This window comes from Palaemon carinicauda, unplaced genomic scaffold, assembly GCF_036898095.1.
Source record: "Palaemon carinicauda isolate YSFRI2023 unplaced genomic scaffold, ASM3689809v2 scaffold443, whole genome shotgun sequence".
NCBI classification, from domain to species: domain Eukaryota; kingdom Metazoa; phylum Arthropoda; class Malacostraca; order Decapoda; family Palaemonidae; genus Palaemon; species Palaemon carinicauda.
In genome coordinates, this window is record NW_027171699.1 from 82,200 (window position 1) to 110,109 (window position 27,910).

At 39.7% G+C, this 27,910-nt stretch overlaps 1 long non-coding RNA gene across 1 annotated transcript in view; it reads right to left on the reverse strand.

The window, feature by feature from the left end:
- LOC137636919 (uncharacterized) overlaps nucleotides 1-24,832 on the reverse strand; it is a 33,080-nt gene extending 8,248 nt beyond the window's left edge. Inside the window, exons 1-3 of the long non-coding RNA XR_011043293.1 lie at nucleotides 24,775-24,832; nucleotides 8,988-9,177; nucleotides 1,080-1,162 (exon numbers count right to left, since the gene is read on the reverse strand). This is a non-coding gene — a long non-coding RNA (uncharacterized lncRNA). The remainder of the gene's footprint in view (nucleotides 1-1,079; nucleotides 1,163-8,987; nucleotides 9,178-24,774) is intronic.
- Nucleotides 24,833-27,910: the final 3,078 nt, after the last annotated feature.

Genomic DNA, 27,910 nt, shown 5'->3' on the forward strand with positions numbered 1-27,910 from the left:
GGATTAAGGGAAGCCAGGTTTTTACCCTTCGAACTGTCAGTTCTTGATCCTTCAAGTTAATCTCTGTCACTGTATTGGAATTTGTAGTCAGTTCTATTCAGACCTTTGTTTAGAGACGGTAACCCTTATTGTGCCTTCATTAGCGATGGCTCCTTCCTGTGCTGCTCTTGGTTGTACGAAAAAATCCGTTGCCTGCCTTTAGGCAAAAATCAGTAACAACAGTTGTGAGATCATCACAAGCTGTGTTCAATGTCATCCAAAGACGGCTATAAAGGTCAACGACTTTACTGTAGTTCATTATTCCAAGGAGGTTGTAACCGATTCACCAATAAGTTGAGCAACAAGTTTAATATTATTTTTTTTTTTTAATAAAGTATTACAGGAAGGGACCATCGGTAATAAATTAGCACAAGTAAATAGTTATCAGCTATAAACAAAGGTCTGAGTAAAACAGACTAAGTACCAGTACGCTGTCGGGGGATTAACTTGGGATCGAGATTTGACAGTTTGAAGGGGTGAACCTGGCCAAACCCCTGGCCTCACAGGTTCAGGAAAGAATTCTGAGTCAGGGCATCTCCAGTAGTATTAATCCTCCTAGCAAGCTACCCTCCCCTAACCCCGCTAACTAGCGGTGTGGGTAGTAAACCCTCGTTAAATTTCAATGGCTCGTCACTTCAGCTACACCGAAAGTAATACCCCTATTAAATAGCGTGGTTTGTATGTCAGTTACGGAACAACTGAAAATAATTTCCCTAGATTGAGGAAGAGCTGAAAATTATTTACCTTCCATAGCATCCAAATTTGGATGATACAAACATATAAACTGACCTATTAGTCCAGTGGTTCCAAAACTATTTTACCTGACGCCCCCTTTTTGCTTCCAGTAGACCCATACGCCCCCACTCTCTTTTTTTTTATATGAAATGATTCTTACATTTATTTCTTAGCATTGTACAGGAAAACAGATTTCTGTTTGTATTACATTTTAATAATGAAAGCCACTCAAACAAATAATAGTACATTCCAGTAACTAAAAACGAAACTAACTTTATGACAAATTCAATAAAAGTTTAACTCACTTTTTTAATAACAATGAAGAATTGAAGAGTCAGACGTTGGCTATTCAACCTTGGCTCCCGTCTTTTTGCCAATCCTTTGGCTCCTAAAAAAAATAAATATCAACAAATTGACAACAGAATTGAAATACAAAATAAATAAGATTTTTCATAAGACCTTTATATCTTCATAGATTATACTGCCAGTGATAGCAAGTTTGGCCTTTCCTGTCTTAAAGCGGAACTAACTGAATACATTAATATAATGTGATTTACTCAAGAAGGGAAAGTTATTCAGTGCAATCATGAATTTTTTTTCAAATCTAACAATTCTTTTTCAAACAGATAAAAAGCATGAAAACTATGAATGTCAAACGAACACAAAATATTCATTCACACATTCATATTACACATATTACAAATTGATTTTATTTTATTTTATAAATTCCTTAACAATCACGTCTTAAATGTAATGGGTGTTTTTCCTTACAACAGTTTACAAACCAGAGTACAGTACTGTATTAGGAGTATGATTACAGCGAAGCTGGAATCTCTGCGTAAAAAATTATAAAGGGATTTTGACGAAGGAAAAATCTATTTCTGGGGAGAGACCTGTGTCGCCCGGTGAAAGCAATCAAACGGGACCGATCACCGAAGTTCCAAGGCCGCCTGTTCACAATTCTGAAGAAAGGCTTGTCGGAATTGAGAGTGGACCGGGACTCGTGAATATCCTGGGATCAATGTTGAGGCCGAAGGGCATGTCTTGAGCGCAAAGGCTTTCCTGCCTAGGCGGAAACCCAGATAAGGAGAGAAGTTTCGAGCTATAGGCACATGATAATAGTCGTCGGTAAGATCGACAGAGGTGGTGACGCCCCCACGGGGAAGTAAGGTCCGTACCTGAGAGATGGACAACATCCGGAACTTGTCGCAGAGAATGTAAGAGTTTAGCTTTGACAAGTCCCGGTCCACTCTCAATGCCGACAAGCCTTTCTCCGGAATTGTGAACAGGCGGCCTTGGAACTTCGGTGATCGGTCCCGTTTGATTGCTTTCTTACCGGCGAACACAGGTCGACCCAGAAATGAGGTATAAGTAGTTACTGGTAGACAGGTGGTGGGGGGGGGGGAGTCCCAGACCCCTGCCACCTCTCTGAGAAGTCGCTTGAACATCCATCAACAACTTTCTGGGTGGACGAGGCAGGAACACAAACATTCGTCCTTCGATAAAAGAATTATTCTTGAGAAGGAAGAAATTCTTATAACTTAAATGGCTGACTATGATCCTGGGATGTCTTGCAGTGTGTTAAAGAAAATGTATCATAAAAAGTTACTGGTATAAGAGTAAAAAAAGTAAAACCGATCTATGAATTAACATGGTATATGTATTCAATCTGTGAATTTTACCCGTCTGTGGAAATAGTACTTTGATATATATGAACACCTGAAATCATTAATTTCTAAAGGTGTAAAGGTTTTAACAGTTGCTCATGAATGGCAGAGGCAAGGGATAGAACAATATCATAGACTGACCTCTTGGTAAGGGTAAAAGAGACACTTCAGCTATGGTGAGCAGCAACTCGCTCCGTATGAGGAGATAGACTGTCGATTACATTCCACTTTCTGATCATCGAGCATCAGTAAGAGCACACAATAACAGGTGAGTGAGGTGGCGTTCCTGCAGGACCTTGCTAAAACGGTTTATGTGACGCACCTTTGAGTGCTGCAATCTAGTAACCTCTCGGGGTTGTCTTATCCATCCCTTTGATGAAGGAGTCACTGGAACTCCTTGGCAACACTGTCTCTCCCATGGGGAGACACTTATATGCCACTCATTTTGATAGGTTTTATAGGAAACTTTGTCCATGATTGGAAAGAGAAAACTCGTCTTCGTCTCTTCACACTGCCAGTCGGAAGAAAAGATGCAGTAGAGGTAAGTTCTTCTATCAACGGTCTGCAACAATGCCCTACTTCTCAGTTACCATATCACTAATCCACACTTGCAAGGGAATAAACAGCAATAGGAATCCTCTTATATAGGAAAATAATTGTACAATAGCAGGTTACACAAAACCCGTCATTCAGTTAGTTTTTGAGAAAACTACAAAACCTTTTCTCTTACAACCTTAATTTCCTTCAAACACAACGAAGTGGTAACCAACACAATGTACCTTCTCCCAGCCCACCAACAACTATCAAAACCCCATTACAAATTTTGACATCCAAGTTTCAGCCAAGGCGAAAACGTACAAGTTTTAGAAGAGGGTTTGCACTATATAGTATCAGCGTGGGAACAAAAACCGAATACTATGAAAAAAAAATGCAAAAAAAAAGCAACCATGTTCAAGACACGGAATGGTCTGCTGACCTTGGTTCTTTGTGGCAATGCTGCAGGTCATATGATAAGGTCAAATGTTGTGTCACTAAAAAAAAACTACACATCTTGAAGAATAAAAAGACACACTTCCTGGACCACTACTATTCTTTTCATGAAGTGGTTCAATAAATGCTTTACTCCTGTAATGAAAGCATATGATGATTGTACTCATTCTTAAGACATATTAATGGAAAATCAGAGAATATAAATCAAATTTTTGCTGCCAAACCACCAGAATCCTCCAGTCTCAAGACCAGAACATCATAGTGCGAAAAACCCACTTGCACTTGACAGGCAATATCTTAAATGAAAATACTTAAATGTACGAATGTAATGAACTACTATAACACTAACAGTACTGTACAGTAAAGAACATTTTTATCAATTTTTCTATTACCTACAGTATGCAGTACACACATCCGTGTTGCAAACTTTCAGATTCACAAACAACTACCGCAAGTAAGAAATATGTTCAAAACTCCGTGGAGTTATAATTTTGTAATTTGCGCCACTCCCGACTGGGTCCTGATCCAGCCGCGGCCAATGGTAGGCAGCACCAATCCGCTGTGTTCAAAATTTATTGTGTTTGCTACTGTGATATTCGTGGCTGTTTGTGCGTATTACCTCCGCCTTAATACCATAAATTACAATAACATTATCTATGGCTGATAAGCAGATTGCTAGTGGTAGTGCAATGAAGCACAAAGATTAGTGGCGATAATGCTACTAATGTGAAAAAATGGCGTGCCATTTCAGTGGAAATGAAAGTAGCCATTATCAAGAAACCAGATAGCGATGAGAAGGTAAATATTGCATGTGTATTTCAAATAAATTGTTCAACAATTTGCAAGTTATAAAACTATGAGCTATCTGATGACGGCGAATTATCTCTGCTATTGCAAGAGAATGGTTTAAACGAGAGAGAGAGAGAGAGAGAGAGAGAGAGAGAGAGAGAGAGAGAGAGAGAGAGAGAGAGAGAGAGAGAGAGAGAGAGAGAGAGCGTATACAGATGTATGGGTATGCAATGTTTTGTGATATGACATTTTAAAGTAATTTGCATTTTTCCTAACGAAACAAACCCGGAGTTATTTATAGGGGATATTACTTTGGGCGTGGATGAAAGACGAGCCATAAGATTTTATCGAGGGATAACTACCCCAACCGCTAGTTGGCGGGAGGGATAGGGGTAGCCGGCTACCCAGCTTACTCACACACACACACGGGCTGATCACCCAATTTGCTTGCAGGCAGGACTTTCTTGGGGGAGAGGGCTGGCAGGCCAATTTGTATAAATAGCTACAACTTTGTATCATTAGGAAAAATACAAATAACTTCTAAATTTGTCATTTGTTCTATCACTCAATACAAACTCACAATTTATAGGGGATGACTTACCTTGTAGGAGGGAGGTGGTCTGTGACAACTGACTTGGCATTTGACCGAGGTTCTCTCGTTACTATATATATTGTTAGCAGTAGGAACCCTGGGCCTCACTGAAAATATTGTGCACTAGCGGCCTGCGCAAGCTGTGTGTTTACAACACAAGCAATGTGGATGGTCTAGGTACGGGTTCTAAGTCATAAGAATCAAGAGTACTAGACCTTATCCAAATTCTTCATGCTAGGGGTATTGGGGACGCAACAAGTATAATTTCTATACTAAATTACACAGGGAAATGGATCTAACCTGCTGAGAGGCGAGGTCAGCTGTGCCGAGTACCATGAGGATGATTCCCCAAGGGAGAGGAAGGTGAAGCATAGAAAGAAACCAATCATTCTAACTCATTCACCCCAGACTAACCCGAGTAACCTCAGCCCTCAACCCTCTGCTACTTTTCCATCAAGGAGCTTGAGGTGTTTAGACCACTTGCGCCACCACCACAGGACCAATGGAAAATGCTTCCATGCTCCTGTGGGTTACGTCTTGCAGGTAGTGGGTGGTGAAGGTCTAAAATACTTCCACATGCCCGCTTGCAATACCTGCGCCACAGAGTAGTTCTTTTTTAACACCAGGGACGTTGCAATGCCCTTTATGTCTGAGCTCTGGGTCAACGTGGTGGAGAAGGGTCAGGATTAAAGGTCGATGACCTTGCGAATCCATGACGACATGGATATTGGATATTGTTCCATGGTCGTACCAACAACAGATTATTATCCAAACAAGGAAGAAGGAAATTAAGATTGCCAAGTTTTTGTCAAACAAATTAAAATCAGTCAGGAGCTAAAGACCAGACAGGAGAAAGATACTCAAAAAACATGGAACAAAATAATCAAAACATTTCCTCACAATAGATTGATCACCAAAAATCTTACTTTCTTAAAAGGCCAATATTTTTTGGGGTAATTGACGATATCATAATTTGTAAAAGTAGACTTATACCCCTAGATTTTATCCATAAAAAGAACTGGCTGTTGAGGAGCACTGTTCTTCAGATACTACCTCTAGAGAGCTATGGGGTCCTTTGACTGGCTAGACAGTACTACATTGGATCCTTTTCTCTGGTTACGGTTTATTTTCCTTTTGCCTACACACACACACACACACCAAATACTCTGGCCTATCCTTTACATTTTCTCCTTTGTCCTCATACACCTGACAACACAGATTACCAAACAATTCTTCTTCACCTAAGGGCTTACTGCACTGTAATTGTTCAGTGGCCACTTTCCTCTTGGTAAGGGTAGAAGAGACAAACTTTAGTAGGCAGTTCTTCTAGGAAAAGGACACTCCAGAATCAAACCATTGTTCTCTAGTATTGCGTAGTGCCATAGCGTCTGTACCATGATCTTCCACTGTCTTGGGTTAGTCGGTACACTTAGGTACACTGTTCTATTTCATTTCTCTTCCTCTTGTTTTGTTTTTAAGTTTTTATAGCTTATATAGGTGATATTTATTTTAATGTTACTCTTCTTAAAATATTCTATGTTTCCTTGTTTCCTTTCCTCACTCTGCTATTTTCCCTGTTGGAGTCCCTGGGATTATATCATCTTTCTTTTGCAACAAGGGTTGTAGCTTAGCAAGTAATAATAAAAATAATACGATCATACATTCAAGTTTTGTCAGGGTTCTATTTTATCCCAATTAGCACTATGAACCAAATTTAGCTGGAACAGGGAAAATAGCCCAGTGAGGAAAGGACATTAGGAAATAAACTACAAGAAAAGTTTAAGCACAACAATATCATTAAAATAAATCATGCATAACTATAAAGAATTCAAAATAACAAGGAGAAACCAGATAGAATAATATGCCCCAGTGTACCCTCAAGCAAGCTATCTCTACCCAAAGACAGCGAAGACCATGGTACGTAGGCTATGGTACTACCCAAGACTAGAGAACAATGGTTTGATTTTGGAGTGTCCTCCTCCTAGAAGAGCTGCTTACAATAGCTAAAGAGTCTATCAAGGGATTCAGTAACTAAGGGTTTACAAACAGCAAATAATATTGATGTTAAGAGTATCATCTGCATAAGCAACAAACTTGTTTTCAAGGCCAAACCATTTATATACGGAAGGTCATCAACTTACAAAGTTAGCCCTTTTACCCCCAGGCTCTTTGGAAATTTCCAACCCTTAACCCCCAAGGGGTATTTTTTCCCCAGCACATTTTGCAGTATATATTTCTTTAATTGCTCTAAAAACATTAATTTTTGTCATAGAGGGGTCAGGTTGGTCTCATTCTCTTGGAAAATGCCTGAATTTTTTCAAAAAAAATTATCAAACATGAAAAAAAAAATGTTTATAGCATTTTTTTGCAAGGACATACCGGTACGTCCATGGGGGTAAAGGGATGAGTTTTGTGAAACGTACCAGTACGTCCTTTGGGGTTAAAAGGGTTAACTGGTTCCGAGAGACTGTTAGCAAGTTGAATTGTTTTAAACCCCAATTTTGTTAAATCTTGGCCAAGGGTAGGTAGGCCTAACCTAAATCTCATGCCTATGATTTCAAGCTACAAAAGTCAACAAATACTCAGGTTCCATATGAAATAGATATCAAGTTATTACAAATGCTGTTTTGCCTACTGTATCAAAAGAAATAGGAATGAATGGCGAGCGATTGTGACGCAGTTCCGGTAGGCCCTGCTCCTGCCTCCGATGCCTTAGATGACCGCGGAGGTAGCAGCAGTAGGGGATTCAGTATTATGAAGCTTCATCTGTGGTGGATAATATGGGAGGGTGGGCTGTGGCACCCTAGCAGTACCATCTGAACTCGGTTGAGTCCCTTGTTAGGCTTGAGGAACGTAGAGAGTAGAGGTCCCCTTTTTGTTTTTGTTTCATTTGTTGATGTCGGCTAACCCCCAAAATTGGGGGAAGTGCCTTGGTATATGTATGTATGTATGTATCAAAAGATATATTGTTTTATTACGGTATTCCCGTATCTTTGTTATTTTTATTTGGATTTGTGTATATATCTCTGAAAATTAAGTTCAGGACCTTCTGTACATATGAAAGTACAGTAATGGGTTATGAACAATACCCACAGGATCATCAGATAATATTATTACTATCCAAGCTATAGTCTTGAATGGAAAAACAAAATCATACAAGACCTAAGGCTCCAACAGGAAAAGCAGTCCAACGCTAAAAATAACAATAGTCCATTTCTTTTACCGAGGCATATTTGCACCAACTCGCAGCGGTGCCCTTTTAGCTCGGAAAAGTTTCCTGATCACCGATTGGTTGGACAAGATCATTCTAACCAATCAGCGATCAGGAAACTTTTCCGAGCTAAAAGGGCACCGCTGCAAGTCGGTGCAAATCTGCCTCGATAAAAGAAATGGACTATAGTTCGCCTAACTTTCAACTAGGCTCCACAAGGTGCTAAAAGAGTTGGAAGACCCAGGCCTACATGGCTGAGGACTATGATGCATGAAGTAGATGACGATGAATGGAGAAATATCGATTTAAAAGCTCAAGATAAGAAACGACTGGTGAAATCTAACCGAGGCCCTTTGCGTCAATAGGGATAGATGATGATGATAGATTAATTAAAGATATAATTATACAATCTATTAAATACTAAAGATAAAAGTTCATTAAATATACTAACTACAGAATTAAAAAAATCTAACATACGCATTTCCCAAACCACATTTGCATACATTCTTCATATTAAACTTCGACTACATGGAATTTCCACCCGATATCTATAGCTACAGTACTGTATTACCTTTTACATGTCAAGAGTAGGTAAAGTTCATTGATGTTATATTATTATTATTATTATTAAATGCTAAGCTACAACCCTAGGTGGAAAAGCAGGATGCTATAAGCCCAGGGGCCCCAACAGGGAAAATAGCTCAGTGAGGAAAGGAAACAAGGAAAAATAAAATATTTTAAGAATAACAACATTAGAATAAATATTTCCTATATAAACAATAAAAACTTCAACAAAACAAGAGAAAGAGAAACTAGATAGAACAGTGTGCCTGAGTGTACCCTCAAGCAAGAGAACTCTAACCCAAGACAGTGGAAGGCCATGGTACAGAGGCTATAGCACTACCCAAGACTAGAGAACAATGGTTTGATTTTGGAGTGTCCTTCTCCTAGAAGAGCTGCTTACCATATAAGGTTGGTAGTCTTTCCCCTCTTTAGACTTCGGGTGACCCTAATATCCTGTCACCCCAGATCGACTGGTTGCCAGGCTGTGCTAGAACCTTGGGAGTTCATAAATTTATTCCAGTTCCTTTCCCCTGATCCATTACACTTGCCAGTAAACATCTTGGTGCACACTAATATATTCCTTACTTCACCTGAAAAAGATAACTTTATATCAGAATGATTGAAAATAGCAAATCAGACAATGGCTAAGTTAACCCTTTTACCCCCAAAGGACGTACTGGTACGTTTCACAGAAGCCATCCCTTTAGCCCCATGGACGTACCGGTACGTCCTTGCAAAAAAATGCTATAAAAATTAGTTTTTCATATTTTTTGATAATTTTTTGAGAAAATTCAGGCATTTTCCAAGAGAATGAGACCAACCTGACCTCTCTATGACAAAAATTAAGGCTGTTAGAGCAATTTGAAAATGTGCTGGGAAAAAAATAACCCCTTGGGGGTTAAGGGTTGGAAATTTCCAAATACCCCGGGGGTAAAAGGGTTAAGTAAAAATTTGAAATCACATCACCTGAAATTACATATTACAGGTTATATATCAGTTTAGCGAGATCGGTGTTACTGTATGGACATGAGTCGTGGTATAACAATGATTTTGTAGATTTTACATCAAAGCCCTCTCAAGAATATTAGAATATTAGAAGTTAAATGCCCCCTGTGGCCGCGGGGGCATAAAACAATTAGAATAGCGCCAACGTTATCCCTGCATGTCGTAAGAGGCGACTAAAAGGGACGGGACGAGGGGGCTGGGAACCCCCTCTCCTGTATAAAAAATCCTGTGAGACAGCAACAAAGAGATGGAGCTGGGGGGAGAGTGACTGCTCCCCGCACTCTAGTTTTGGGGTTTTTGTTTTGTTTCTTGTTGTTGTCGGCTACCCCCCAAAGTTGGGGGAAGTGCCTTTGGTATATGGATGGATGGAAATGGCAGGACAGGATTAGAAAATGAAACTATGAGAGATTACTCAAGTCCCATATGTGGATGAGAACATGGTGAGGGGTAGATGGAGATGATTTGGGCATGATCTTTGCACTCCAAGAGATTAGTTCACCACACCTTCAACTAGGCTCCACAAGGCACTAAAAGTTTTGGAAGACCCAGGCCTACATGGGTGAGGACTATGAAGTAGAAGATGATGATGATGAATGGAGAAGTATTGTTTTAAAAACTCATTATAGAGATGACTGCGTCAATAGGCGTAGGAGATTACGATGATAAATAAATAAATAAATAAATATATATATATATATGTGTGTGTGTATGTGTTTACACAAAATAGAATTATAGATACATATACAGTATATAGGTACTGTATATATGAAGAAAAGGAAAATAGGGAAAAACTACAGTAGTAGTTTAAGAACAAAACATTAAAATAAATCTTTCATATATAAACTATACAAACTTCAAAATAACAATGAGGAAGAGAACCAAGATAGAATAGTGTACCCTCAAGAGAACTCTACCCCAAGACAGTGGAAGACCATAGTACAGAGGCTATGGCACTACCCAAGAATAGCGAAGAAGAACCTATCTTCTTGCAACTATGATAGTTTTAATCCTTGGAAAATAGCATGACCTATGATTTGCCCAAAAACTATATTCGTTTTCATGGTCTTAAACCATCTGGATTCTAATCTTAAAATCTAACAGTTACTCTCTAAGTGCAAAAATTTCTACTGCCTAACGAACAAGGATACCAGAATGGTGTACCTTCATGCATTGAATACATTCCAAAATAAATGATAAATGTATTTTCTTGACAATATAAATGTGATCCCTTTAATCGAGAGGTGGCAGTAGTTAGCTAACTCAACCTGACACGCCCCCGAGCTCCCAATTTGACCTTAAATCCAACTTTTGGGGTTGTTGGGGGCACGAAGAGTAACATAAGGACTTTTAAAAATGTGTGATTTGTTCCTACGAAAAAGCAAATATTGCGACTCCATTTTCCTCTGCCTACGCAAACATCGAACAGTCTGGCTTATTCTTTCCACAATCTCCTCTCTCCTCATACACCTGACAACACTGAAATTACCAAACAATTATTCGTTGCTCAAGGGGGTTAACTACTGCACTGTAATTGTTCAGTGGCTACTTTCTTCTTAAGGGCAAGGGTACAAGAGACTCTTTAGCGATGGTAAGCAGCTCTTCTAGGTGAAGGACACTCACAAAAGCAAACCATTGTTCTTCAATCTTTACCTTAGGTAATGCCATAACCTCTCTATCAGTCTTCAAAAGTCAAATTAGAGATCTCTTGCTTGAGGCTACACCCACGCACACTATTCTGTGTTTATTATTATCATTATTATTAGCAAAGTTACAACCCTAGTTGGAAAAGCAGAATGCTATAAGCCCAAGGGCTCCAACAGGGAAAATAGACTACGAGGGAAGTAATGAATTAAAATATTTTGAAAACAGTAACATTAAAATAAATCTTCCATATATATAAGCTACAAAAACTTATGGAGCCCTTGGGCTTATTGCATCCTGCTTTTCCAATTAGGGTTGTAGCTTAGCAAGTAATAATAATAATAATAATAATAATAATAATAATAATAATAATAATAATAATAATAATAATAAACCAATGCACATCAAGATAATTTCTTACTATATAGTATGTTTTCAGTAGCATAAGTTCAATCTTATCGCTAAGAATGAGGCAGTCTAAGGGGATTCCCATGGGGGTCTTAGCTCCCCTTTAGGTAAGTAGGTAAGGACACTCCTTGTAGGTTAGGTTAGGTAGGGAAGCTTAGGTTAGACAGTGGTCTATCCACGAATCCCTGTCCGTCGTTATATAAAGGCTCGTATCGTTCAGTACTAAGCTCTAAACCCAAATTGAAAATAGACATTTTTGGGATTGAAGTACTGTACCTTGAACCAGGAAGTCTTGCAAACTAACATAATAGCGATGGATTCACATACGAGACCTGAAATTTATATAACTTAGGACGGGAAAACATTTCCTTAGAAAAAGTTTTCCCTAAAGTAAGTAGCCTACACTTCCAACCTAAAGAAATACTCCTTAAATAAAATAAATGTATACACTAATCATTTTCACCTTTTCCTACCTAAATCATTAGTCAAATACAAGCTACAGTCTGAATATCCTAGTAAGATACAAGCTACATTAGCAGCAATACATTCCAAGCACTTCCCTGGATTATAATTGTGTACCTTTTTCTATGTACCGGTAACTATTTCTCACTACCTTTCCGCTTGGAGAGCAAGGGTAGCCACGTCCAAACAAAAACCATTTGAGGGAAGTTTCTCTCAACTTACATCGGAACACTTCAAAGTACCTATACAAAAGTAACACTTCCTATTTCCTTCATTGGGAGTGTTGTGCTATAGTAAATATTTACCCACATTCATTTGATCCGGTTCGTCCCAACCAACTACAAAAACTTCGGATTTTGCTATGCCGCGAGTTATTTCGCTCGCAAATAAACATAATTCACCACTCCTCTCTTCTCTCAAGTGGTATGTGGATGTGTTACACACACCTATCACATGGGTCACTATCATGGTCTCATAAATGCCTATAATTTACATTACGCCCCTAAATTGGTTTTCGCTTCGCAGTGGCTTGCTTCGCTCACAAATGAAAATTTTAAACAGTTGAAAATCTAACATCAGGAACACTTATTTTCTTCAATACTGTAAATTTCATTTACCTCCACACACAAACGACATTCTAGTTTGTTTTTCTTGGGTAAATAACGCGACATTTCATCGCAACACATTTTTTGCAAAAAATCCATAATGAGAAATATTGAAACTAATGTAAGTTTAATAACTTTCCTCCAAGTTGTTGTTTTATGTTTCCCATGTCACAATTAGTAGCTCTCGTTACGTATTATTATTATTAATTGCTAAGCTACAACCTTAGTTGGAAAAGCAGGATGCTATAAGCCCAAGGGCTCTAACAGGGAAAACAGACCAGTGAGGAAAAGAAATAAGGAAATAAACTACTACAAGAGAAGTTTAAAGACAATTACAACAAAATAAATCTTTCATGTATAAACTATAAAATCTTCAAAATAACAAGAGTTAGAGAAACAAGATAGTGTGCCCGAGTGTACCCTCAAGCAAGAGAACTGTAACCCGGGACTGTGGAAGACCATAGTACAGAGGCTATGGCACTATTTTTCTATGTTGGAGCACTTGGGCTTATAGCATCGTGCTTTTCCAACTAGGGTTGTAGTTTAGCAAGTAATAATAATAATAATAATAATAATAATAATAATAATAATAATAAGTGGCTATTGGCAGTTTTCAATGGACTAGTTTCAAGACAAAGACCTGTTTATGCATTTGTTGCACTTTACCCATCTCTACCTCTGAGGATTTGACTAAGCATCACCTAAAATTTCCCAATCAGATTCTAGATAAATATCAAACAACAGGTTTTACTGGGTTTTCATCAACTTCATTAAAAAGTGTGCTCTGGGGGTAGACTTCAATTAAAAAAATCTTTATTTCAGTCATGAAATTAAAAAAATCTTTATTTCAGTCATGAGTCTCATGTTTGACACTTGTGAGGGTTGTAAACTAACCTAGTTCAACACTCCTCCGTAACAATTTCCAAACTTTGACGATTTTAGGTACAGTAACAAGTGTTCTTCCAAAAGATATTTAAATGTCATAAATATGTTACTGTAACTCATAACGCCAAAATTCGTAACCCTTCACCCGGAAATATGAGACTCCGACTAATAAGGCAAGACTATATGACATCTCAAGTCAGTTTTATAATGCTTGAACATATTATGGTCCCAGAAATAGTGACAGACGCAGCTGGCATGCGCTGAGCATCCGCATATTGCTTGCCAGTAGAATGCATTAGCGAGATTGTGCTTATTTGCAGGCGAAGCGAGCCCTGGCCATGCAAAAATCCCTTGAGTAATGCCACATCAGGATGCTTAAGATCTGAACATGTTCAAGATATGGAAAATGGGGCTAGGGAGAAAATGGTAATAGACCGAGGTACCACTGTCACTTCAAAGGTGTCTTTTCACCCTAAGGGGTAGCTAGAGATTTGGGGGACTGGGGCATTAAGTTTGTAGAGTTATTATTACTATTATTACTTGCTAAGCTACAACTCTCGTTGGAAAAGTAGGATGCTATAAGCACAGGGGCTCCAACAAGGAAAATAGCCCAGTGAGGAAATGAAAAATAAATATCTTCTTCCCCTGCTTTGGAGGCCTAGGGGGAACATAAAAGATCCAACTCCGTCACCCCATACCTACACCAGTGGTTTTACCACGTTAATTTAGCAAAAAATAAAGAATTTCTTTATTTTTTATCGTTATGTTGGGATCAGCAGTTATTACCTTAGACATAAAGGTAGTTTACATTGCCATCCCCCTACAGACCGATTCTCACCTGGCATTATTGTAGGGGAACTATCACCAACAGCACACTTTAAAAACAGGAATCAATTTCATGATAGCTACAGACGGAAAAAGCTTTTCTACCAAAAGACTGGCGTTTCCTATAGAAAAAAAAATCGTTGGTTTTCTTAAAAAATTACATTTTCACTACAAATAAAAACTTAACTGCCCAAGAAATAATAATTAATGGGGTTAACGTGCGCATCTCATCATAAACCGCTTGCCAGTACATAGGAGCTTGTTTTTCTTTTTCCGTAAGGAAAGCGAGCACATAGAGGGCAAAAACCATTAGATTTATAAAAAAAATGGTTTCATTGTATATTATTACATCTCAATGTATCCTAGTATTCCAACTACTTTTTCTTATAGGAAAAATTACGCTCCCTTCGAAAATAACACTCGTTCCCGTCGCAAATGAATAGTTACAGAAATATATATACATCTATATCCGCCGATAATGGGGGACCCCCAGTGGGAACTCGGGGTTTTGGGTGGGGAAAACATACTGGGGAACCGATATATAACCGTAATTCAGTCCTTTTCTTCTCTATACATTTCTTTCTGGTATTTATTATAACCGTAGGAAAAGACAAATCAGTATAACTGGATATATTTGGGAGGAGCCGTTTCAAGGGTTATTTCTTGTAGTAATACAGTAACCAGTGCTGCCAACGCCTGATGTAGTTTAAATGTTAGCATTCCATTCCTGATGTAGATCAAATGTTAGCGATCCTTGCTAACATTAGCACCCATTTGTTCGTTCGTCCGTTCGCACCTGCGCATATATAACCCCCCTGCGCAGGAGTTTCTCTCCCAAATTACTCTTTTTATTACCGTATTATTTTCTCATTTTATATTCCCATTCAATATTATTTATCATACATTCCATTTTACCTTCCTATATTGGGTTTATTTGTATGGTTATTTCCTTTCCCATTTGTACGTACGTTCGTTTCATCAGTTTCCGATCTGCGCATATACCCACCCCCCCTGCGCAGGAGTTTCCTCTCTCCCTTTACTCTTTTTATTATCGTGTTATTTTCTCATTTTTTATTCCCATTCAATATTATTTATCATTCATTCCATTTTACCTTCCTATATTGGGTTTATTTGTTTGGTTATTTCTTTCTCTTCCTGGTTGCACATGAATACTTACTCTGGACTAGTTTTTTTATCCAGTTGATTCTCGGTATGATCATCTCATTTTATATTCCCATTCAATATTATTTACCGTTCATTCCATGTTACCTTCCTATATTGTTTTTATTTATTTTTGTTGGTTATTTCTTTTTCTCTCCCCTGTGTCTTATAAATCCTTTCTCTGGTCTAGTTTCTGTATTTAGTTCATTCATGTTTACCCTCTAGAGTTCTTTGTTTTTCCCTTAACCAATCATCGCCCTAGGCCTATTCAGATATCTCCCTACCCCCCACTTCCCTTAACCCTATTATCGGTCTTTTCACATCCTTTGTTCCATTGCCTTTCCCGTTGTACCCTTTGTCCTGGTGAGGTGTTCTGCATTCTCAGGGTTTATAGTGCCCCTAGTGCCGTTTGGTTTTATCTTATAGGCAAGACATTCTCGTGTTTTATTGCAATTGTGAATCCATCATTCGTAAAACTAAGAAGAAACGCCGTTGTGGTTATACCGTTACTGCCTATAAAGGTACTTTTTGGGCAAAAGTCGTCTACCCCCATGGAAGATGATAATATGTGCCATCCGCTTTTTGCATAAACATTCGGACCATGAGACCCTCATGGATGGTATCGACATATCTTCGAAAACTAGTGTCGATTAGAGAAGTTTCTGTTCCCAGGTTACCGAATACTTCGACGTTTTCTTCATATAGGTAAGTCATTCCTCAATAGCCATTATACGTGTTTTGTGACCGGGGTACTTCTAGGCAAGTTTAGGTGGGTTTGTTAGGTTCTGTGGTCTTTCTGTACTATTTATATATTGTGTAACAGTTATATGGAAAAATTATTTAATATTCGAATGGAAATATGTTATTTTCATTAGTAAAATAAATTTTTGAATATACTTACCCGATAATCATGTAGCTGTCAACTCCGTTGCCCGACAGAATTCTACGGAAGGGATACGCCAGCGATCACTATACTAGAAGGGGGTGTACTCACCAGCGCCACCTGTGGCCAGGTACTGCAGTACTTCTTGTTGACACCACCTCAATTTTTCCTCGGTCCACTGGTTCTCTATGGGGAGGAAGGGTGGGTCAATTAAATCATGATTATCGGGTAAGTATATTCAAAAATTTATTTTACTAATGAAAATAACATTTTTCAATATTAAACTTACCCGATAATCATGTAGCTGATTCACACCCAGGGAGGTGGGTGAAAACCAGTGTACATGACTATAAGATAGCTAAGTATCCCGTATTTCACATTATCAGTTATTCAAAATAACAATGAAATTATAAGTACCTGGTAAGGAAGTCGACTTGAACCATTACTCTGCCTTTAATAAGTTCGTCTTCCTTACTGAGCGCAGCGTTCCTCTTAGGAGGCTGAACAACCCTAAGGTGCTGAAGTATACAGGGCTGCAACCCATACTAAAGGACCTCTACACAACCTCTAACCCAGGCGCTTCTCAAGAACGAATTGACCACCCGCCAAATCAAAAAGGATGCGGAAGGCTTCTTAGCCTACCGTAACAACCCAAAAAACAACAATAAAAGCATTCAAGAGAAAGGTTAAAAAAGGTTATGGGATTAAGGGAATGTAGTGGCTGAGCCCTCACCTACTACTGCACTCGCTGCTACGAATGGTCCCAGGGTGTAGCAGTTCTCGTAAAGAGACTGGACATCTTTAAGATAAAATGATGCAAACACTGACTTGCTCCTCCAATAAGTTGCATCCATAATGCTCTGCAGAGAACGGTTCTGTTTAAAAGCCATCGAAGTGGCTACAGCTCTCACTTCGTGGGTCCTTACCTTCAGCAAAGCAAGGTCTTCATCCTTCATGTGAGAATGGGCTTCTCTAATCAGAAGTCTTATATAATACGAAACTGCGTTTTTGGACATAGGCATCGAAGGTTTCTTGATTGCACACCATAAGGCTTCTGACTGTCCTCGTATAGGTTTTGACCTATTAAGATAGTATTTCAGAGCTCTGACAGGGCAAAGAACTCTTTCTAGCTCGTTACCCACCATGTTGGAAAGGCTAGGAATTTCGAACGATCTAGGCCAAGGACGTGAAGGAAGTTCATTCTTAGCTAAAACTCCGAGCTGTAAAGAACATGTTGCTGATTCGGATGTGAACCCAATGTTCTTGCTGAAGGCGTGAACCTCACTAACTCTTTTAGCTGTTGCAAGGCAGACGAGGAAAAGAGTTTTGAGAGTAAGGTCTTTGAAGGAAGCTGACTGGAGAGGTTCGAACCTAGGAGACATAAGGAACCTTAAGACTACGTCTAGATTCCAGCCTGGAGTGGATAAACGACGTTCTTTAGAAGTCTCGAAAGATTTAAGGATGTCTTGAAGGTCCTTGTTGGAGGAAAGGTCCAAACCTCTGTGGCGGAGAACTGAAGCCAACATACTTCTGTACCCTTTAATCGTAGGAGCCGAAAGGGATCTCACATTCCTTAGATGTAATAGGAAGTCAGCTACTTGGGTTACAGAGGTATTGGTGGAGGAAACTGCATTGGCTCTGCACCAGCTTCGGAAGACTTCCCACTTGGATTGGTAGACTCTACGAGTGGATACCCTCCTTGCTCTGGCAATCGCTCTGGCTGCCTCCTTCGAAAAGCCTCTAGCTCTAGCGAATCTTTCGACAGTCTGAAGGCAGTCAGACGAAGAGCGTGGAGGTTTGGGTGTACCTTGTTTACGTGAGGTTGACGTAGAAGGTCCACTCTTAGAGGGAGAGTCCTGGGAACGTCGACCAGCCATTGTAGTACCTCTGTGAACCATTCTCTTGCAGGCCAAAGGGGAGCAACCAGCGTCAGCCGTGTCCCTTCGTGCGAGACGAACTTCTGAATGACTCTGTTGATGATCTTGAACGGCGGGAATGCATATAGGTCGAGATGGGACCAATTCAGCAGAAAAGCATCCACGTGAACTGCTGCTGGGTCTGGAACTGGGGAACAGTACAAAGGAAGCCTCTTGGTCATGGAGGTGGCGAACAGATCTATCGTAGGCTGACCCCACAAGGTCCAAAGTCTGTTGCACACGCTCTTGTGAAGGGTCCATTCCGTGGGGATGACTTGATCTTTTCTGCTGAGGCGATCTGCTGAGACGTTCATGTTGCCCTGAATGAACCTCGTTACCAGAGTGAGATTTAGACTTCTTGACCAAATGAGGAGGTCCCTTGCTATCTCGTACAGCTTCCTCGAATGGGTCCCTCCCTGCTTGGAGATGTAAGCCAAGGCTGTGGTGTTGTCGGAGTTCACCTCCACCACCTTGCCTAACAGGAGGGACTTGAAGTTCATTAAGGCCAGATGAACTGCCAGCAGCTCCTTGCAGTTGATGTGGAGCGTTTCCTGTTCCTTGTTCCATGTTCCCGAGCATTCCTGTCCGTTCAAGGTCGCGCCCCAGCCCGAGTCTGATGCGTCCGAAAAGAGATGAAGATTGGGGGTCTGAATCGCTAACGATAGACCCTCCTTGAGAAGGATGTTGGTCTTCCACCACAAGAGAGTAGTCTTCATCTCTTTGGTGACAGGAATAGAGACTGCTTCGAGCGTCAAATCCTTGTCCCAGTGAGCTGCTAGATGGAATTGGAGAGGGCGGAGGTGGAGTCTCCCTAACTCGACGAACAGGGCTAACGATGACAGGGTCCCTGTTAGACTCATCCACTGTCTCACCGAGCAACTGTTCCTCTTCAGCATGCTCAGGATGCATTCTAGGGCTTGGCTTATCCTTGGGGCCGATGGAAAAGCCCGAAAAGCCTGACTCCGAATCTCCATTCCCAGGTAAACGATGGATTGGGAGGGAATGAGCTGGGACTTTTCTAAGTTGACCAATAGACCCAGTTCCTTGATCAAGTCCAAAGTCCAGTTGAGACTCTCCAGACAGCGACGACTTGTGGGGGCTCTTAACAGCCAGTCGTCTAAATAAAGGGAGGCTCTGATGTCCGATAAGTGGAGGAATTTTGCAATATTCCTCATCAGATGCGTAAACACCATAGGAGCTGTGCTTAGGCCAAAACACAGGGCTTGGAATTGGTACACAACCTTTCCAAAAACGAATCTCAGGAAAGGTTGGGAGTCTGGATGAATAGGAACGTGAAAGTAAGCGTCTTTCAGATCCAACGAGACCATCCAGTCCTCCTGCCTGACCGCTGCTAGGACCGACTTCGTCGTCTCCATAGTGAACGTCTGCTTGGTGACATAAGCATTGAGCGCGCTGACGTCCAGCACCGGTCTCCAACCTCCTGTCTTCTTGGCCACCAGAAAGAGACGGTTGTAGAAGCCCGGGGATTGATGGTCCCGGACTATCACCACTGCCTTCTTCTGTAACAGGAGCGACACCTCCTGGTGTAACGCTAGCCTCTTGTCCTTTTCCTTGTAGTTGGGAGAGAGGTTGATGGGAGAAGTGGTCAGAGGGGGATTGCGGCAGAATGGTATCCTGTAACCCTCCATTAGCCACTTGACAGACTGGGCGTCTGCACCTCTTCTTTCCCAAGCTTGCCAGAAGGTCTTGAGTCTGGCTCCTACTGCTGTCTGGAGAGGAGGAGAGTCAGTGTTTGCCTTTTGAAGTCTTGGGACCTTTCTTAGACCTGCCCCTGGAAGAGTCTGGACGGGTACTTCCTCGGCTGGGGGCTCTGCCACGAAAGGGCGGAATAAATCTTGTAGCAGGAGTATCGGCCACTGGGGTGCGGTAAGTTCTGGGAACTGAAGGAGCAACCTTAGCCTTACGAGCTGAAGAGGCCACAAGGTCATGAGTGTCCTTCTGAATAAGGGCCGCAGACAAATCCTTGATAAGCTCTTCGGGGAACAGGAACTTAGAAAGCGGAGCAAAAAGTAACTGAGACCTTTGACAAGAGGTGATGCCAGTAGAAAGAAAAGTGCAAAGTTGTTCCCTTTTCTTGAGTACTCCTGAAACAAACATTGATGCAAGTTCGCCGGACCCATCCCGAATTGCTTTATCCATACAGGACATTATAAGCATGGCTGAGTCCTTGTCAGCAGGGGCAGTCTTCTTGCTCAAGGCCCCCAGGCACCAGTCGAGAAAATTGAAAATCTCAAAGGCACGAAATATACCCTTTAAGAAGTGGTCTAAGTCGGAAAAGGTCCAGCAGACCTTAGAGCGCCTCATAGCCGATCTACGTGGAGAGTCGACCAAACTTGAGAAGTCAGCCTGGGCAGAGGCAGGGACTCCCAAGCCTGGTTCCTCTCCTGTGGCATACCATACGCCCGCCTTAGAAGTCAGCTTAGTAGGAGGGAACATAAAAGAAGTCTTCCCTAGTTGCTGTTTGGACTGCAACCAATCCCCTAACATTCTTAAAGCTCTCTTAGAGGATCTAGCAAAGACGAGCTTAGTATAGGCCGACTTAACAGGTTGCATGCCTAGCGAAAACTCAGATGGAGGAGAGCGAGGGGTAGCAGAAACAAAATGATCCGGGTAAACCTCTCTGAAAAGAGCCAGGACCTTGCGAAAGTCAATGGAGGGAGGAGAAGACTTGGGTTCCTCCACGTCCGAAGAGGGATCATCTAGGTGCGCAGCTTCCTCCTCAGAAACCTCATCCCCAGAGTGGTGCGAAGCGAGAGGTAAAGTTACAGCGGTGTGCTGAACAGCAGAATCCTGACAAGCGGGTGCATAAACACTTGCGGTTTCATCCTCAAGTCTCTGTTGAAGAGGATGAGGGCTGGTAACGACAAAGTCAAGAGGTTGGGATGAAGGAGGTTCTGCGGCGGTTTGAGGAGCAAGTGTGGAGAGAGGCGACTGTATAAAAACCTGAGGTTCAGGCTGCAAAGACTGGTCAAGTAGAGTAGAGGAAGGTAGGTGCATGCGTTGAGGTGGCTGACTCCTAGCATGAGTTTCCTGTCTCAAGAGTTGTGCTTGCTTTAAGGGTTGAGGTGGATGCGCAGTAGCAGGTTCCTGTCTCACGAGTTGAGGTTCTTGAGGTGTGAGCTGCGAGAGTTGAGGTAGCGGCTGCGCAGAACGCAGTTCCTGTCTCACGAGTTGAGGTTCTTGAGGTGCTAGCCTCAAGAGTTGAGGCTCTCGCCTTGAGGAAAGTTGAGGTAGCAGCTGCGAGAGCTGAGGTGGCTGCCTCAAGGATGGTAGAGGTTGTCGTACCTCAAGAGGTTGTTGCCTCGAAGATGGTCTAACCGCAAGAAAATCTTGCCTCAAAGGAAGAGGAGGATGTAAGGCATAAGACTCCTGTTCCCATTGTTGAGGTTGCCTTAAGGAAGGTGGAGGTTGCTGCACAACGCTGGTAACTGGCAACTCCGAACGCGGTAAGGTAGCTTGAGGAACCTCAACTTCGTACGTCTGGCAGACTGGACTGCGGTGAGGCGGAGCGCTCGCAGGAGGAGGTGTAACCTTCTCTGCCTGAAACTCACGCATTAAGACCGCAAGCTGCGACTGCATGGACTGCAGCAAAGTCATCTTGGGATCAACAGACGATAAGGTCTGTTGAGGCAAAGCCTTAACAGAAGATGAGGTCTGTTGAGGCATCGCCTTACCTCTCTTAGGAGGTGTGCAGTCACCTGATGACTGCGGAGAGTCAGAGCTAACCCAATGACTGCATCCGGGTTGTTGAACTCTTGAGGTCTGGACTTTACGTTTAAGAGGTCTTGAGACCTGAGTCCAGCGTTTTCTCCCCGAAATTTCTTCTGCAGACGAGGAAAATAAGGGCTCAATCGTCTGCGGGTGGGAGTGACGGTCTCTGTAAGACACGCCCGCAACCACCGAGGATACTTCTGTGCGCCGATCAAGGCCTGCCGAACCCTTTTGCCCTTCGACATTGCTTCTCCCCTGGGCTTGGGAGCTTGCAAGAGGTCCCGGACTGGGAGGACGACTGGCACGCACAGAAGTACCCTCACGCACAACACTGACACTGACACTAGCACTCGGCACCGCACTGACACTAGCACTCGGCACAGCACTGGCACTACCACTTCCCACTGCACTTTTGACCTTAAGTTCCTTGACGTCCGCCAAGAGGAACTTGTGGTCACTCACTACCGATTCTACTTTGTCACCTAAAGCCTGAATGGCACGCAAAACATCGGACATATCAGGCTGAGCACAAATAGTAGGTTCGGGGGTAGCCACTACAGGGGGAGGAAAAGGTTGAGGATCATGAGGTGAGGAATAAAGCGAAGAGCGAGCAGAACTCCTCCTAACTCTCTCTCTCTCTAACTTAGTGGTATATTTAAGGAATTGAACAAACTCAAGTTCCGAAAGTCCGGCGCATTCCTCACATCGATCTTCCAACTGACAGGCTATTTCCCTACAGTCGGAACAAGCGGTGTGAGGATCAACCGAGGCCTTCGGAATACGCCTATTACAAGTCCTACATCGTCTATGGGGAGGGGCTTGAGAAAGGTCGGACATCTTGAATCAAAGAGCTAGTCAAGGGGGATTCCAAATAAAGCAAAAGATCGTTAACCATTAATCAAATCAAATAAAAGCTATCTAAGCTAATAGAAAAGTTTCCAGTATAGCGAAAGCTGAAATCTTAGAGCAATACTTCACCAAAAACCGTGAACAAGACTCCAAAATTATAAGCGTATCCATGAACGTCTTGCCGGAAGCACGACAGAGGAAAAATTGAGGTGGTGTCAACAAGAAGTACTGCAGTACCTGGCCACAGGTGGCGCTGGTGAGTACACCCCCTTCTAGTATAGTGATCGCTGGCGTATCCCTTCCGTAGAATTCTGTCGGGCAACGGAGTTGACAGCTACATGATTATCGGGTAAGTTTAATATTGAAAAATTTATAATTTCTGCCACTAGTAATGCCATCGTGTCGTTGGTAGTTCTGTGTTCCATTCGTCAGCGTTGGTAGTACTGTGAATCAAAGTTAGTCATTCCCCAATGCTTATTATATGAGTTTTGTGACCGGGGTACTTCTAGGCAAGGTTAGGTGGGTTTGTTAGGTTCTGTGGCCTTTTGGTACTTTTTATTTATTGTTTGATAGTTATATGGAAATATTATTTAGTTTACGTATGGAAATATTTAGCATTTCTATCTCTAGAAATGACATCATGCCGTTGGTAACACTGTGTACCATTCGTCATCGTTGGTAGTTCTGTCAACCATTGGTAACGTTGCTAATGTTATCGTCCCCTACATCTGTTGTTTATATATTTTAACTCAGTATATATGTCAGCAGTGTTAATATTTATATGGTTCATTTGTATTGTATTTCATTGTGTGATTTCGTACAGTTAATATATGATTTCCTATAGTAGTTATCGTGATTTAACTGGTTTTCTCATTCATTTCATCCGTAATAACATCAACCAATTCGTCAACTTATAACTAACCGAATTGGTTGATCTGTTTGTTTGCGATTGAAATGATCATCAAAATCGGTTAAATCACGTTATTTGCTATAGGAAATCATATATTTCTTGTGCGAAATCACAGTATGGAATAATATACAAATTTACCAAAAAAATATCCACGTTCTTAGACGGTTAAACAGGTTTTCGGTTTATTTCCTGTTGAAATGAAGGTCAAATTCAGTGAAAGCACAATATTTACTACAGGAAGAACTTTTTATTGGCTCAAAATATTCTGTCCATAACTATAATTTCACCATTAATTTAGTATATATAAGAATTTCTTTGCTAGTTTTCTTATGTTGGGATTAGCTGTTATTATCATAGACATTAGGGTAATTTACATTGCCACACCCCCTAAAGACAGATTCTTACCTGGGGTTCCCCCACCCCAAAGGCCAATTCTCACCTGGGGTTTGTGTAGGGTGGTGGTGATTAAAAAAAAAGAAGGATAAACTTATGAAAATATCATCAACAGAACAATATAAAACAAGAAATCTTAAGAAAATATTTTTCTTACGTAATTTGCTGTGAGTTTAAAAAAAAAAATTAGTTTTTCTTATATAAATAGCTACTGTTTGTGACAAACCCATTGCTGTTACAACTCGCACGATAATATATCACAGAAAATAACGTAACTGCTTCCAAAAAAAAACTAATATATCAAATAGTGGCAATTAATATATAAAGATATTTTGCCCCTAAACACGGCCGGTCAAAAGTTCTGGCCATGAGATTTTGAAATTTCAATATTCTATCGTAAATTCGGTAATTTATAAGACCTGGAGTAGTTTAAGCAGTTTTTACCGTTCACATATACTTAGAACTTTAATTAAATATAATAAAATATAATAAAAACACCTAAAATAACTTACTTATAGAGGAAATAGTAGTTCAGGTGAGCCATCGTACAGACAACAGAGAGAGGAAAACAGAATACAGTGTGTCCAGACATCAATGTTAAGAAATGCATGCAGACGTAAAGAAAATCCTAATTAAATTATAAATATCATGTTATTTAAATTATTATTCATTTATTAATAATTTAAAATGATATTTTTATGTTATTTAAATTACTGACAACTTTTTAATATACGATTTTGAGTGGATTCAGTTTGCAAGAATTTCGAAGGAATTTTTTCCAATTTGGCAATGGTCATTCAATCAGCTGATTCTGCCCAGCTAATAATTTTATATATTATTTTAGTAAAATTCAAATTCAGTTTAATTTGAATGCATAAAAAAATAATAAAGAAATAAAAAAGAATATATATTATATATATTCCGTGACTTTTTTATGAAAAATGTAGAATTTTACACCTGATCTTCAACAACTTGAAAATTAGTGCATTGGTTTTATTTCGAATTTTCGTAATTATATATACCATGGGTTTATCAAAGTTTAACTTTATCTATCTGTAAATATGCATTGGTGTTTATAAGTACTTGATAAACCATTAAATAAACAAATATTGGAAAATACAAGACTAGTTTAGATATTTCAGTTTATGGGCAAACTTTTATGAAGTCAATATATCTTATGTTACCCTGATTTCCTTTAGGCCAAATACTGCAGGGACAGATACATATTCATTTGCTATAAGCCAAAGGGCTCCAACAGTGAAAAATAGCCCAATGAGGAAAGGAAACAAGGAAATAAATAAACTAAATTAAAAAGTAATAAACAATTGAAATTAAATATTTCAAAAACTGTTACATTATAATAGATCTTTCATATATAAATTACAAAAATAAAAAAAAGAGGAAGAGATAAGATAGAATTATGTGCCTCAGTGTACTCTCAAGCAAGAGAACTCTAACCCAAGACAGTGGAAGACCATGATACAGAGGCTATGGCACTACCCAAGACTAGAGAACAATGGTTTGATTTTGGAGTGTCCTTCCCCTAGAAGAGCTGCTTACCATAGCTAAAGTTTCTTCTACCCTTACCAAGAGGAAAGTAGTGTTAAATGTACGAAGAAAGGGGAGAATGTGTAAAGGATAGGCCAGACTATTTGGTGCATATGTGGGAAAAGAGAAAATGAGCCGTAACCAGAGAGAGGGATCTAATGTAGTACTGTCTGGCCAGTCAAAAGATCCAATAACTCAAGCAGTAGTATTTCAACGGGTGGCTGGTGTTCTGGCCAACCTACTACCAAGGTGTATACATATATATATATATATATATATATATATATATATATATATATATATATATATATATATATATATATATATATATATATATATATATATATATATATATATATATATATGTATATGTGTGTGTGTATGTGTGTGTGTTTACTTTAAAAGGAGATGACTCCTAGTATAAAATAAATTAGTATATGCCTCATTCAGGCTTTAGGCTTACTGCTGAAACATGGATAAACCTTATGTGTGATAAACTCCCACCAAATATATACGATTTATGCCTATTTTTTCTCAGCAATAGACCATTTCTAGTCGTAAAATCAATAATTATTAATAGTGTTTCAGTTTAAATATACATTACAGGCTCAATTTACTATATAAAGTACAGTAGTTGCTATTCGTTCGTAGTTTAATAATAATAATAATAATAATAATAATAATAATAATAATAATAATAATAATAATAATAATAAGGCAGACAGTAGTAGTCTGCTCGTGTGTTGCGGGGACGGTCAAATGAAAGCGAAAGTGGTTTGGGTTAGTGTGTTGCGGGGACCAAACTGTTAGGATGAAAGCGAAAGTGTTTACAAACGATCAGCTGATTTTGACAGAGGAAGCGTTCCTTGCGCGAATATTTTTTTTAAATTATTTAATTAAGTATTAATGGATTTTCATCGTTTATTAATCATATATTTAATTTGAAAAAAAATATATATATTACATTCCCTTGAGACACAATGTCGTTTTAAAGTAATAATAGAATATTTTAAAGAATAATAATGATAATAATAATAATAATAATAATAATAATAATAATAATAATAATTCACATGCATGTGTTATGAAATTGATTTATAGATTATTATTATTAACTTAAATGTTAATCTACCATATTTAGCTTATGAATATACGGTGCACACACACACACATACACACACACACCCACATATATATATATATATATATATATATATATATATATATATATATATATATATATATATATATATATATATATATATATATATATATATATATGATAATAAAGGTAATAGTAAATGATGTTCGTATTCATAATAATAATTATAGTAATAATAATGTTAATATATATACATATATATATATATATATATATATATATATATATATATATATATATATATATATATATATATATATATATATATATATATGTATGTATGTATATATATATATATATATATATATATATATATATATATATATATATCCCTTTCTGAGTGGGGATTCCTTAACAGGGTGAATGGGTTTGTGTAATGCCATGATCAGCAAAGCTGTACTAGTCAGGGCCACCCATACTAGTTTGGTTTGGTGTGAGTAATCACTGTAAAGTCTCCCACCATCACCAATCCTCAGTGGCCAGCATAGTGATGAAAATGGTCAAACCCAAGACATGAATAAGGACATGCCTGAGGCCTTTGTCCTGCAGTAGACTAGAAGCAGCTGCATTCAAATTTGGCACACATTTTTTAATATACAATCAATGGTATTGGATCCCTATCTCTGGTTATGGCTCGTTTTCCCTTTGCCTGCACATACACCAAATAGTCTGGCCTATTCTTTATACACTCTCCTCTGTCCTCATAAGCCTGATAACACTGAGATTACCAAGCAATTCTTCTTTGCTCAAGGGGCTAACTACTGCACTGTAATTGTTCAGTGGCTACTTTCCTCTTTGTAAGGGTAGAAGAGACTCTTTAGCTATGGTAACCAGTTCTTCTGGGAGGACACTCCAAAATCAAACCATTGTTCTCTAGTCTTGGGTAGTGCCATAGCCTCTGTACTATGACCTTCCACTGTCTTGGGTTAGAGTTCTCT